This window comes from Apaloderma vittatum, unplaced genomic scaffold, assembly GCF_000703405.1.
Source record: "Apaloderma vittatum isolate BGI_N311 unplaced genomic scaffold, ASM70340v1 scaffold15792, whole genome shotgun sequence".
Taxonomy (NCBI): domain Eukaryota; kingdom Metazoa; phylum Chordata; class Aves; order Trogoniformes; family Trogonidae; genus Apaloderma; species Apaloderma vittatum.
In genome coordinates this window covers 60,030-71,858 of record NW_009702050.1, presented here as the reverse complement: position 1 = coordinate 71,858, position 11,829 = coordinate 60,030, and positions in this window count along the sequence as shown.

Below are 11,829 nucleotides of genomic sequence, written 5' to 3'. Positions count from 1 at the left end.
CCGGCCCAGACGACCTGCCATATCTGGGGGGAGGGACCAGGGGAGACTCCACCGGATTGGATGGTCAAGGTTGATTTTAAGGAGATCGAGTCCGGTATTTGCCTGCGAAAGTGCCCTTGCGCTCCTAAATGTGCTTTACAGGCGTTGCTCTTAGCTGTATTGATCGAGTAGCTGCGAAGGCGATGTGCTGCCTAAGTGGCTGCTTGGTGATGTGATGTGATTTGCAGTCACAGCTGCTTCGACTTGGCCTATAAATATACCTGTAACAGGACACATGTTTTAATTTGGCCTCCTGTGCTTAAAAAGGTAGCCCTAAGGATGAGTCAGTTTGCCAGGGTAAGCCTTAATGTTGTTCTTTTTTTTCCAGCAGTTCCATTTCTGATTTGGAATGAGTTCATCATTACTGAATGATGTGGAAAGGAACTGTTTTGACTGCATTGGATAACACAGCTAATAATGGCATTTAATACAAAATTAATATTTTCTAGTCTAATTCTTCTAGCTTAATTTTAAAATTGAAGCAAAAATTGATATTGCATGGTCAGTCCTATGTACACACACCCTTACTGAACTATCCTCATGTTTTAAGATGGTGCATTCAACAGCAGCCAAGGACACCCAACACAGCGTATGATCAGTGCAGTGGCTGTAATCAGATCCTCTGCTGAGGTCCACAGCGCTGTGAGCTGAAAGATGGATGGCAGCAAGGCCCAGACATGATCGCATCCGCGGCAGCAGGGGAGAGAGGGGCACACAGCTCATTAATGGCTTTGCCCTGTATAATAAGATATGTTGGAGTAAAGCCAGAGTACCTCCATAAAAATCCTAGAGATGGGATGTCTGTGAGACTTTGGGACCATGATTCAGGATGGCAGGAGCGCCGTGCTGCTGGGCAGGGAGCAGAGGGCTTTGCTGGGGCTCTCGGTGCTGAGGGTAGTGTCTGTGCTGTAGCCAGAAGGGTGACATTTTCCCACGTCCAGCTATTTTGGGAAGTGAAGATCATTTTATATCAGCCATTTGGCTGCAGCTTAGGAGGGAATTGGAGCATGCTGGGGAGCCTTTGAAGAGGAGAGGCCCAGTTTGACATTCCCCCAGTTCTTGTAAATTGCTTAGGGCTGGAAAGTGGTGGCAGGAGATGGTGTTGCTCCCAGGGCTTGTTGCAGTTGCTTCAACTGTGAAAGAGAGGCATTCCTCTCCTGTTCCTGGCGTTGATCTCAGTGTTTGTTGCTGAAGAGGACAGGTAATCAATGGAGTTCTCCCTGAAGTATCTGGGAAATGAAGGAGGGTGAGAGAAAGTGATTAGTCCTGAAACTTGCATGTTTTAATGTAATTGACATTGATTTAAGTGGTGCTTGTTTAAAGACAAAATTCAATTAAAAATGAAGCATCAATACCTTCCTTGCAGCTCTCCATTACTGGTGCTATCCTAAAATAAAGCAGTTTTGAGGCAGTGGGGACTGAACCAACACGGGTCTGTTGCCGTGCCACCCTCCTCGGGCTCTGGAGGAGGGAGTGGGTGCCTGAGTCATGCACCCAGAGGAGCAGCAGGAGCAGAAGGCACGAGGCTCATCAGCACCAGCCTCATCATCCTCTCTGCAGTCATTTTTTGCAGGCCACTTCTTGATTAAAATGGGTGTGGAGGTGGAAGCGGCATTCATCCCAATGGCCATGATCCACATTTGAGGTGGTGCATGGGCAGATCAGAGCCTCCATTTTTCCTTCCAGCCAAAGCCTGATCTGCAGTCCTCTGAACCAGCATGACAGGTCTTCCTCAAGTGGAAAACCGCCCCCCCTGGCTGGAGTTATTTCATTTTTCAGATCCTCAGTGCTGAAAAAACAAATCATTGTCCTGTCATGCCTGTAATATTGCCTCCCATGGTTACAGCACATACCAAGCTTCGTAGCTAGGCAGAGACCCGGCCTGCATTTCTCCCTGTAGACTGCTATAAAAGCCAATTAGGCTGTTACTTAATTTTCCTCCTTTTTTCCTCCCTTATGCAGAAGGGGAAGCAATTAAATTATCTCCTACCTACATTATGTAAATGTTCAAGTAAATTCTCCCTGAATTGTAATTCAGCAGGTTTATTGTTAAGAATGTCACCTGACTCCAGCACACATGCAAGCCACATCCAGGGAAGGGTCACTCATCAAAAGCGCAGTGTCTTTGGAGAGGTGTGTAGAAGGGGGGAGAAACTGCTCAGCTCCTCCCATAGCGTCGCTTTGCTCCGAGGTAGCAGCAGCAGCAGCAGCAGCAGCAGCAGCATGTGTGTAGGTGGGTGAAGGCAAGAGTAGGAGGGAAGCGGTCATGGTCCAGCCTATCCTGCTAATATTTATTCGGACTCTAACCATTTCCCATCTTGGGCGCTGCCTTGACTGACAGCTTTGGGGACAAGCAGAGCATCACATAATGCCTATGCTGGCAGATACTGAGCAGTCAGCCAGGAAGCGGTGAGGTACGGAAATCAAATGAACCCTGCTCACGTGCAAACCTCTGCTTAAGCAGCTTTTGTTAATAAAGCCCCATGACATTACTACGTACAGAAGAACACAACAGAATCATGATATTTTTATTTTATATGCATTTGTGTACAGTCAGTTTTCCTCTGCTCATTTTGCCATACTTAATGTGTGTCCCTTCCTACAAGGTGTTCCCGTTGAAACATTTGGGAGCTCAGCATATAACAAGAATTTGGCTTGGCCCTGTCATATGTCATGATACTGTGTTCCCAGGTCCCTAGAGAATGAAGAAAAAGGGACTGACACAAGCACTCAGGTGGGTAGGTTGTAACTGTGGCAGGCTTTTTTCCCCACAAAAATCCTCACTGCTTTTATAGGAGACGTCTGCAGGAACTCCACCTCCTTCCTCAGCAGCCTCCCCTCTCCTCTAACAGACTTGATACAACTCCACAGCTAGTTTCTAGCTCCTCAGACGTGATGAAACTCTGAGCTCCTGGTATACGGAGATACTGTTTCCACATGGAAATGCTATCCAAAGATATGCAATAATGCACCAGCGCTGAATTCCAGTGCTGGAAAGGGATTTCAGCAAGAATTATTAGTAGCAGAAGTGCCAAAGAATCTCAGAAAAAAAGGTATTGCTGGCTTCCAGAGGCACAGAGAGGCCCAACACAGATCTGAACCTCCCTGAGGCTGACCCACGGATTCTGCTGAGATTCATTTGTGGAGATTCAGGTCAAAGACATCATCAGAAATAATCAACACACAACTTCTTGCCTTATTTGCTTTAGTACCTTTTTGCTAATCATAAGCTATAGGATACCTAATTATTCTGACCTTTTTTTTTTTTAAAAAAAAAAACATAAGTCATATAGGGACTAGGAATAAATTCTTTACTGTGAGGGTGGTGAGATACTGGAACAGTTGCCCAGAGAAGTTGTGGCATTGAATGTGCCTCATCCCCAGAAATGTTCAAGGCCAGGTTAGATGGGGCTTTGAGTGACCTCCTCTAGTGGAAGGTGCCTCTGCCATGGTAGGGGGGTTGGAACTAGATAATCTTTAAGGTCCTTTCCAACCCAAACCATTCTAGAATTCTAAGAGTCTAACTGCTTCGAGAAATTTTGTGCAAAATGAGTGAAGACATGCCTTCAAAGTGAAGTGGATATTTTGCAGTCACTCCTTGATAGAAAGCTATGCTCTGCAATCAGGCCATCTGTTCAGCTAAATTTCATCCACTCTGAAAAGCAGACGTGCACTCTGAGGTGGAGTGTCTGCAGGGGCAGCTACTGGGAAGAAACAACTCCAGGTTATTTCCCTAGATTGCCCCATACATCTCCTATATCATACCTTCCCAGTTCCTTGAACCACATAGACAGTAATAATACATACCCTAAGCTTGGGCATGATTTCTTATCCCTTGTATCTCGAGGTAATGAAGAACTGGGGTGGTTATTGTTCCACTCAGTACCCAAAGCTTGAACAAAGCATTGAATGAACAGTTATTTGGCAGCAACCACCATAGCAGCAGCTTTCTGTAGGTTATCCTAATGGATTTATCACCCTGAACTAAGCCCTGACCATCTGTTCTATCCTGTAATTACAAATGCAGAAAAAGCTAATTCATGATTGCATCATAAAAAAGTAAAATATAAATGATTTAAGAGCGCGGTATGTCATGCTTCACATTCTGATTGGGGAATTGCTTTCCCTTCAATAGATTGATTTACCTGATAAAGGAGTTTGCTTCTTTTCCAGTAAACGGGAATTCCTGAGGAGTAGGGCTCACCAGAACAGGTTTTATTCCCACTCATCTTAGATATATTTTTAAATTTGGGATTCACATAAATGCAGTTATGAACCTTCTTTCCTTCTCTCTTAGATGAGCCTTAAAAGATTTATTTTTAATTAATTTTCTGATCAGGGAAAGCACAAAATCATGCGCCTTAAAAATCCCTCTCAAACTCCACATTTCCTCCATCTCACTTCCGCTGTGATGCAGCCATGTCTGCTGGAGTTGCCCACTGGTTTTGTGCTGGTAACTCGTCCTCTCTGCAATGCTCTTGGTTCAGAAGAGAGGCAGAAAGCAGGGGGTCGAGTGTGCATGTTCTGCTTCTTATGACTGGCCTTAAGTTCTTCTGTGCTGCCACTGTCCGAGCCACCAGTGGCCATAATGGTTTAGCTGGGAGTTCAAGTTGCGACTCACTTGTGTTGTGTGGGTGAGGACTCTTGGCAGCATCTGCCCTCTGTCCCCTGGAAATCTTCTATTAAAAACCAGATGCAACTGAAAAAGTGAAATGAAGGGACCAAAAAGTAATTTCTTGGTCTTCTATAGTTTCTCTGTGGTACATCCTCCTGCCACCAGCCCCTGTTGCCAGTGTGAGACGTTGTGCCCTGGGTCTGCAGCAGCTTTGGCAGAGATTTCAGCAGCCCCAAAGGCTGGGACCCAGCTCGTGGGGCAGTTTGATGGGGCACCTGCATACATGGCCAGCTCCCTGCCAGAGATACTTACCCTGTGGCCAGACAAGGAGGTTGGACTTGCTTCTTCATTTCACTCGGGTAAGAATTACGCAGTAATGAACAAGACTTTGTTGAAAGATAGTGGAGGAGGGGAAAATATCTCAATTTGGTATCCGGGTTTTTGGAGTCTTTTTAGGTTTTTTCCTCCCCAGTTATCAAAACCAGATTGTGATTTTCTCAAGTGCATGTGTTACATGAAAAATAAGAAGCGTGTAGTAAGGTGGAAGCAGTGCAAGAGACCACTTAATTGAAAAAATTGCCTGAGGGACTCATGGTTGCAGAGTGTGCAGTTCTGCTTTGCCTACTGTGACTTGCCTGCCTTAAACTCATTCTTTTAGTAATACTTCAAGATTTGCTTATAATCCTCAGTCTTCAGCATGCTCATCGATTATCCATTGGAAAAAAATAGCATTCTGTTCTCAGGGCATGGGTAGATTTTCCATTTCATGAACATGGAGTGCCCAGTGGCAGTCTGGGCCAGCACTCCCCAATCCACAGGAACAGGAGTTGGGTTTTCCTTTCCAGGGCCCATCTGAGCAACTATGGGCTGAGCAAAAGCTTCTACTCCAGCTTCATGTGATATAAGGACTGGTCAGATCTGCACAGACAGCTACATCTATGGGAACTTCAGGTTAGGAGCCTTTCAAAAGACAGAGTGTGCTGAGCTGATACTGCTCCTGTAAATGTTTTGGTCCCTATTTGTTGTGTAGGAAGAGGGTAGAAAGAATCAGAGCCTGCTCTAGGTTTTACATAGACCTCATTTCCACACCATACTGGCATTCATCTAGCAGGTGGATTGGGTACTGCTAGCATGTTCGTTCACATTGCTTTAATTTTTGAGTGGTAAGCAAAGACACCTTACCAGCTTATCTAATGTACGATGACATTTCAGTACCAAAACTGAGCACAGACCTGAATGAAATCTGTGCTTCTGCTCACTGCTGTATTTCTGTGGTCAGCAAATACATGTCAAGTGGCAACAACACACTAAATTAGTGGTGGCCCCTTTCTTATCCCTCCTCTGTCTCATGGTAACAAAAGCTTCAGATTAATCCCTGGGTAAATAACTGCAGCTTTTTGACCAGAGGCTTTGCGCTGAAGCGGGCACCCAGAGCAATGGAGCAGCATGTTCCTTGGCACATGTAACAGTGCACCCTGAACATGCTATGGCATGGGGTTTTTTTCCAATATCCTTCTTATAACTAGGAAGCACTGCTCATCTGTAGAAAGATGTAGGCTACAAAATACAAGAGATGAACATCAGAAACAGTAAGACAACGTAGGGACATCTGGAAGGAGCAAGAGAGAGCAATAACAAAGAAATGGGGAACACTGCATCTACGAGCTGCAAGGTACATGTGGGACCGGTGTGCACTGAGGTGTCTGGTTGGGTAGTTAGCTCAACCTTTCTTACAAGGGAAAGGTGAACTGGTTTTGGGGCAGTTCCTGTTCCACAAGAACCTAGCATCATGTTTTACAGCAAACTTGCACAACACTAGCTCCACAAAAGGGAAACATGTTACACACTACAGAGTCCACAGAGTTTGTTGCTTTCGGCAGTTTTATGCAGCATGGATGAGGGAATGTGAAACAGCAGTGGACAGCTTTAAATATTTAAGTAGACTGGAAAAGGTTTGCTTTTAAGTAGACATCCATTCAAAACCTAATGGCACTGCACTTTTGTAGAGGATTCTTTTGCTAAAGAGCCTTTTGTGTCTCTTATTTTAAAATAGGCAAGGTGATCTTGCATAGACCAAGCATTAGGATTGCCAGAAAACAGGGTCAGAGAAACCCTCTGCTGATCTCAAGATCAGACTAAAACACGGACAGCTGTTTGTGAACAGTGTTTGAGTGGGTATAGGCTGGACAAAGCTCTGCATGAGTGACAGGATCTGCTGCCTCCTTGGATATGATTGCTCTTCTCATCTTGCTCTGTTTCCCCCAACATTTATCCAACTTCAAGCAAGAACTGGCTTCAATTATTCTTTGCACATGGTTTCCATAGATGACATCTCGGCATGCCAGTGAAACATCAATGAGCAGGAAGAACTAGCTGGTGCATTGGCATGCAAATATGCTCATTCCTTAATGAAAGAAAAGCTTTTACTAGCTCATTGTGTCGCCAGTACACTAATTTCTTCCATGCCCTACAAATAACATTTTTTATAGGTCAAACATACATATGGGTCTAAGTCTCTCCCTCCATGTTTCTGTCACTTCTGCATGTACTCCACCTGTACCTGAACTCCAAATCCCTGGGTGATAGTGGACAAGCATGGCAGAAAAAGTTATTCCAGTATTTCTGATATCTTTCAGCGTTAGGGACAGTGTTTGTATAGTATAAAAAATTATCTCATTAACAAGGCTAAAGAGCCAATCATTTATATACAAAGTTCTGCTGTACCAGTCCTCACACCACAGGAGTGAAGACTTGGGAACAAGGGAATGAAGACTGGAAGATATATTCTTCTAGTTACTCATGGAAGATACAAGATGTGTGAGCTCTGTATTTTTATTATTATTTCCCAAGGTTTAAACTTTGGGCTTGTCTTTTTTAGATACACCCTGTTCTTCAGACTCTTTCTCCAGCGTATCTTATCCTCCTCTAAGACCAGAAGTAACAGAGTGTATACATGAAATGGGATAAGTCCATGAAGTCACAAAAGAATCTCCTGGAAATCTGGACCTTCCACCTAGGGGAGCATAAAAGCTGTCATTTAATGTTGCCTTTAGCAGCTCAGGATCACAAAGGCATAATGGCCAAATCCTGTATTCCTCAAGGAACTTGTGTGAAGGCCTGCAGGACGAGGCCATGTTGACCACATAATTTCCGGAGACAACCTCCTTTTTTTGCATTATGATGAGCTAATCTGGTACCTCTTGCTTGTTCAGCTATCACATGGCAATGGAGTTATTTGTCATGGAATTGTAAAGAAGCCTTGATTTATGTTAGTGTTCAGGAAGACCATAGAGCTACCCTGAGGTCTATGACAGAGCTACAAGTTCGGCTTCCCACTATAACCACTGACTCTGCAGCTAATCCAAAGAACTTTAAAGACACCCTGTTAGATCTTGCACACTAAGATTCTTGAGATGAGCTCTACCTGCTCCTCTATATATCTTCATTCTAGGAAATCGTGTAGCTAGATGCCCAGCAATTGTCAGTTGTAAATGGATTATTAGGAGCTATTAGGGGAAAAAAAGGAGAATACATGACAAACTCCTCAATATTGTATGCAGGTATAGTCTCATTTCTAAAAATATAGTGTAACTAAAAGAGATACAACAAAACAGTGCAATGACCAAAGCTATGGGTGGGAGTCCACACAAGAAGGGATTAAATATACCCTGCATACTTAGGGAAGAGTATACTGAAGGAAGATAGGCTGTAGACGCATAAGAAAACAAGCCTTATGGTGAAGCTTGGCAGGAAACGAATCTCCACTGTCTCTTCTACTGCAAAAAAATGGAGGTATTAAATGAAAGCAACAGAAGCAAGTTCAGAGTAAATAAAATGAGATGCTTCTTTGCACAACTGTAGTGAAGATAAAAAACTTTAAGAGCTGTTAAAAACCTGGAAGTCCCTGAACTGCAAACTGCTGAACTTATCAGAGTACTCTGATAGTGTACAAATGTATTTGTGCCATGTTCTTAACCTCTTCTATATTGACCAATGCTGGAGGTGGGTTACTTGGTTTGAACCCTTATGCTCATTCTTACACTTTCTTGTTCTACGTTGCTGCAGTGGCACATGCTGTCTTCAGGCTTTGAATTATATGGGGATTTTTTGCTTAGTTTCAGTCTTCTGTAAGAAAATAGGCACTGCTGATGAGTTGTTGAGGAGAAGACTCTTGTATAAAATAGCAAGAGAGCTACAAATATAATAAATACACTAGTGCCTTCTTCTATATTGACTAAGTGGACACACTGGACAGTCAAGGTTTACTGCCTCTGCAGAGGCTGCACTTTGGCACTGTGCATCAATAATGAGCTAGATTTATGGAGATATGAATCATGTAGTAGAAGAGATGTAGATACATGCAAAGGAGCTGCAGATGTCGCCATTCAAAACCTGCACTTACTAATAAAAGACTTTTTTTGGTTTTCCCTGAAGACAAGCTTGATGTCAAAAACAATAGAATAAAAGTTCCTCTTGGATCTGAAAATAAACAGCTGTTTTGTTCTAAGAACCTTGGATTCTTCTCAGGATCCAGAGTTAATAAGCAACAGAGACTTACCGGAAGAAGAGTTCATTTCAATTTCTACTATGCAAGGGAGTATACAGTTCGAGGGAGTGATGTTCTGCCATTGCTGCAGCTTAGCAGCGGGCAACTGGAAACTATTTGAAATGTGTTAATTCTATAAATTACACAGCAGTTTTTCCCTCCTAGCATAAAAAGAAAACAAGTGTAAGGTAACCTCAGTGCTCCTACTTCTCAGGGATCGAGGGCAACAGAAGGGAAGCATGGAAGCACTGGTACTGCTGCTGCTGCCAGCAATCTGAACTGCATTTGCTCAGGGAAAAACAGAATAATCCACTTCTGCAGTGAGGTGTTTACCAGAAGCACCCCTAAAAAATGGTCTTAGCCAAAAATGGGTCTGAAGAGCCTGGAAGTATCTACTTGGAACCCCCTTAGCCACAGTGGTCCTGGCACATGCAGAACAAGTGAGGGCAGGGAAGTGTGCAGGATCAAAGCATTAGACTTTCATACCCAAACCTCTGTTGCAACTTGAAATCACACTGACGCCACCAATTTTGGTCTGCTGCTTTGCCAGTTCACATTCATTAGAAAGGTAGAAATCATGCCTGACTTTTTATCAACACAGTCCAGTTTTGTACTTCTTGATGCGCAGACGTGCTATACATAAAGTGCTGTGTTTTTCAATGCCAAATCAAAATTAAAATTATTTTTATGCAAATGAATGGTAGTGGGGTGTGTGCGTGTGAGCAGTTTGTCAGTTCCAGCCTCGGAACAGACCTTACAGCAAGGAGCAAGCGGAGCAGGGCACTGCGTAAGTTCAGCACAGTCAGGATGAAGCTGGGGAGTTCCAGTGCACAGAAGGAATGGTGTCTTCATGCAAGCTTCTCTCAGAAGCACAGACATCACAGTAAGGATGACTTGGAGGTGCCTCTTTCAAATCAGGATCTACAGTCTGCATCACTGTCCTGGGATAATTATCTATATACTCTCTCTTTCAAGAAGCTGAACACATCTCATTTGATTTTCATTCTGCACGGCTACTGGTCACAATGCCTCCTTTTGTGTAATTGCCCAGTGGTCACAGCCTGTGGAGGAATGAACCTTGTTTCAGCTCCTATCTTTGCTTAAGATAGCTTTTCACCTTGCAGGAGGCTACCTAACTAGAAGAGTGTTGTGCTAGGCAGGGTACAGTTTCTACATCTTACAGCAGACACACAATAATTTATAAGAACATTCCTGGCAGTGGGCACTAGAGATCCAGACTCTCTTTTCCCAAAGGAAAAACCTAATTGTCACCCCTATTATTAAGCTGAAGAGGTTGCTCAACTTTTCTGTTTCTATAGTCTCTTGACCAGCATTCTTTTCTACATGGCAGTAGAGCTTCAAAAAGAGTGATGAATATATCCTTGCAATATATCCTGGCAATTACATAGCTGCAGACTGTTTTATTTGTGCTTAGGAAGGCATCAAGCCTGACTCTTTTTGTGTCCTGAGTGACTGATCTGTCCACTGAACTATTATGCAAAAGAAAATACGAGGTCCTTCCCATCTGCTCCTTAAAAGAAGGTAGGTGGTCATTTCACTTGGGCATGGCCCAAGGCAGGTGATGTGTGCTGGGCTTGTCCTGGGAATATTCACCCAGCTGAGCCTTGCAGAAACTTCTGAACATTTTGTTTTTTGATTCAGATCTGGAATGAGTGCAAGCTGGGGGCATTCTTCACCAGGGCATGGGCACAGACACAGGTCCCTGGGAAGCACTGAATAAAAAAATGTGGCATCTCTTGACTTACTTGACAACTAAACTCCAGTTTTCAAAGTAAACAACCTGGGATTTAAGTTTCAACATGAGGAGAAACTTCTTTACTGTGTGATGGAGCACTGGAACAGGCTGCCCAGAGAGGCTGTGGAGTGTGGAGTCTCCTTCTCTGGGGACTTTCACAGACTCACAGAATTATTGAGCCTGGAAAAGACCACTGAGATCATCAAGTCCAGCCCGCCTGGAGGTGTTCCTGTGTGGCTGTCCTAGGTAATCCCTTCAAAGCCCTGACATTCTGTGATCCTATGATCCTATGATTCTATGTTTGTATTCTATCTAAACCTTGTTTGTGACACCTAAGTGCATTACAATTTTGAAGTGACAGAACTCAGCTAATGCAAAGCTAAAAATTGTGAAAGACATAAACCAACCAATGCTGCATCGTACTAGGTTGTTGTGTATTTTTTTATTTGTTTAGCTAATCATCTTATGTAAAGCAAGCTTGTATGTATAGAATACAAGTTTCCCAATTTTTGTTTTGAAAAACATTTTGTCTTTTTTTTATATTGACTTTTATAGAAACAACAGAAATTGCTTTGTTTTTCAAGACCACACTTCGACATTAGGGTTCCAATACAAAATAATGAAATTCCAATGTAGGAAAACAATACGAAATGAGAGCTAGTTGGAAATTAATTCCTGTTTTACTTCCACTTACTGCACTTTCAAAGTTGCATGTTCCTACATCCAATCATGCCTGTCAGTGAGACCATATCACTCTTCATCAGAACCCTACCTGCTACATTGCAATGAAAACAAACACATCCTCATCTTTCACTCAGTTCTGTTGGTGTATCGCATATTTTGTTGCCAGAGTTCATTTTCATTCTGATATCT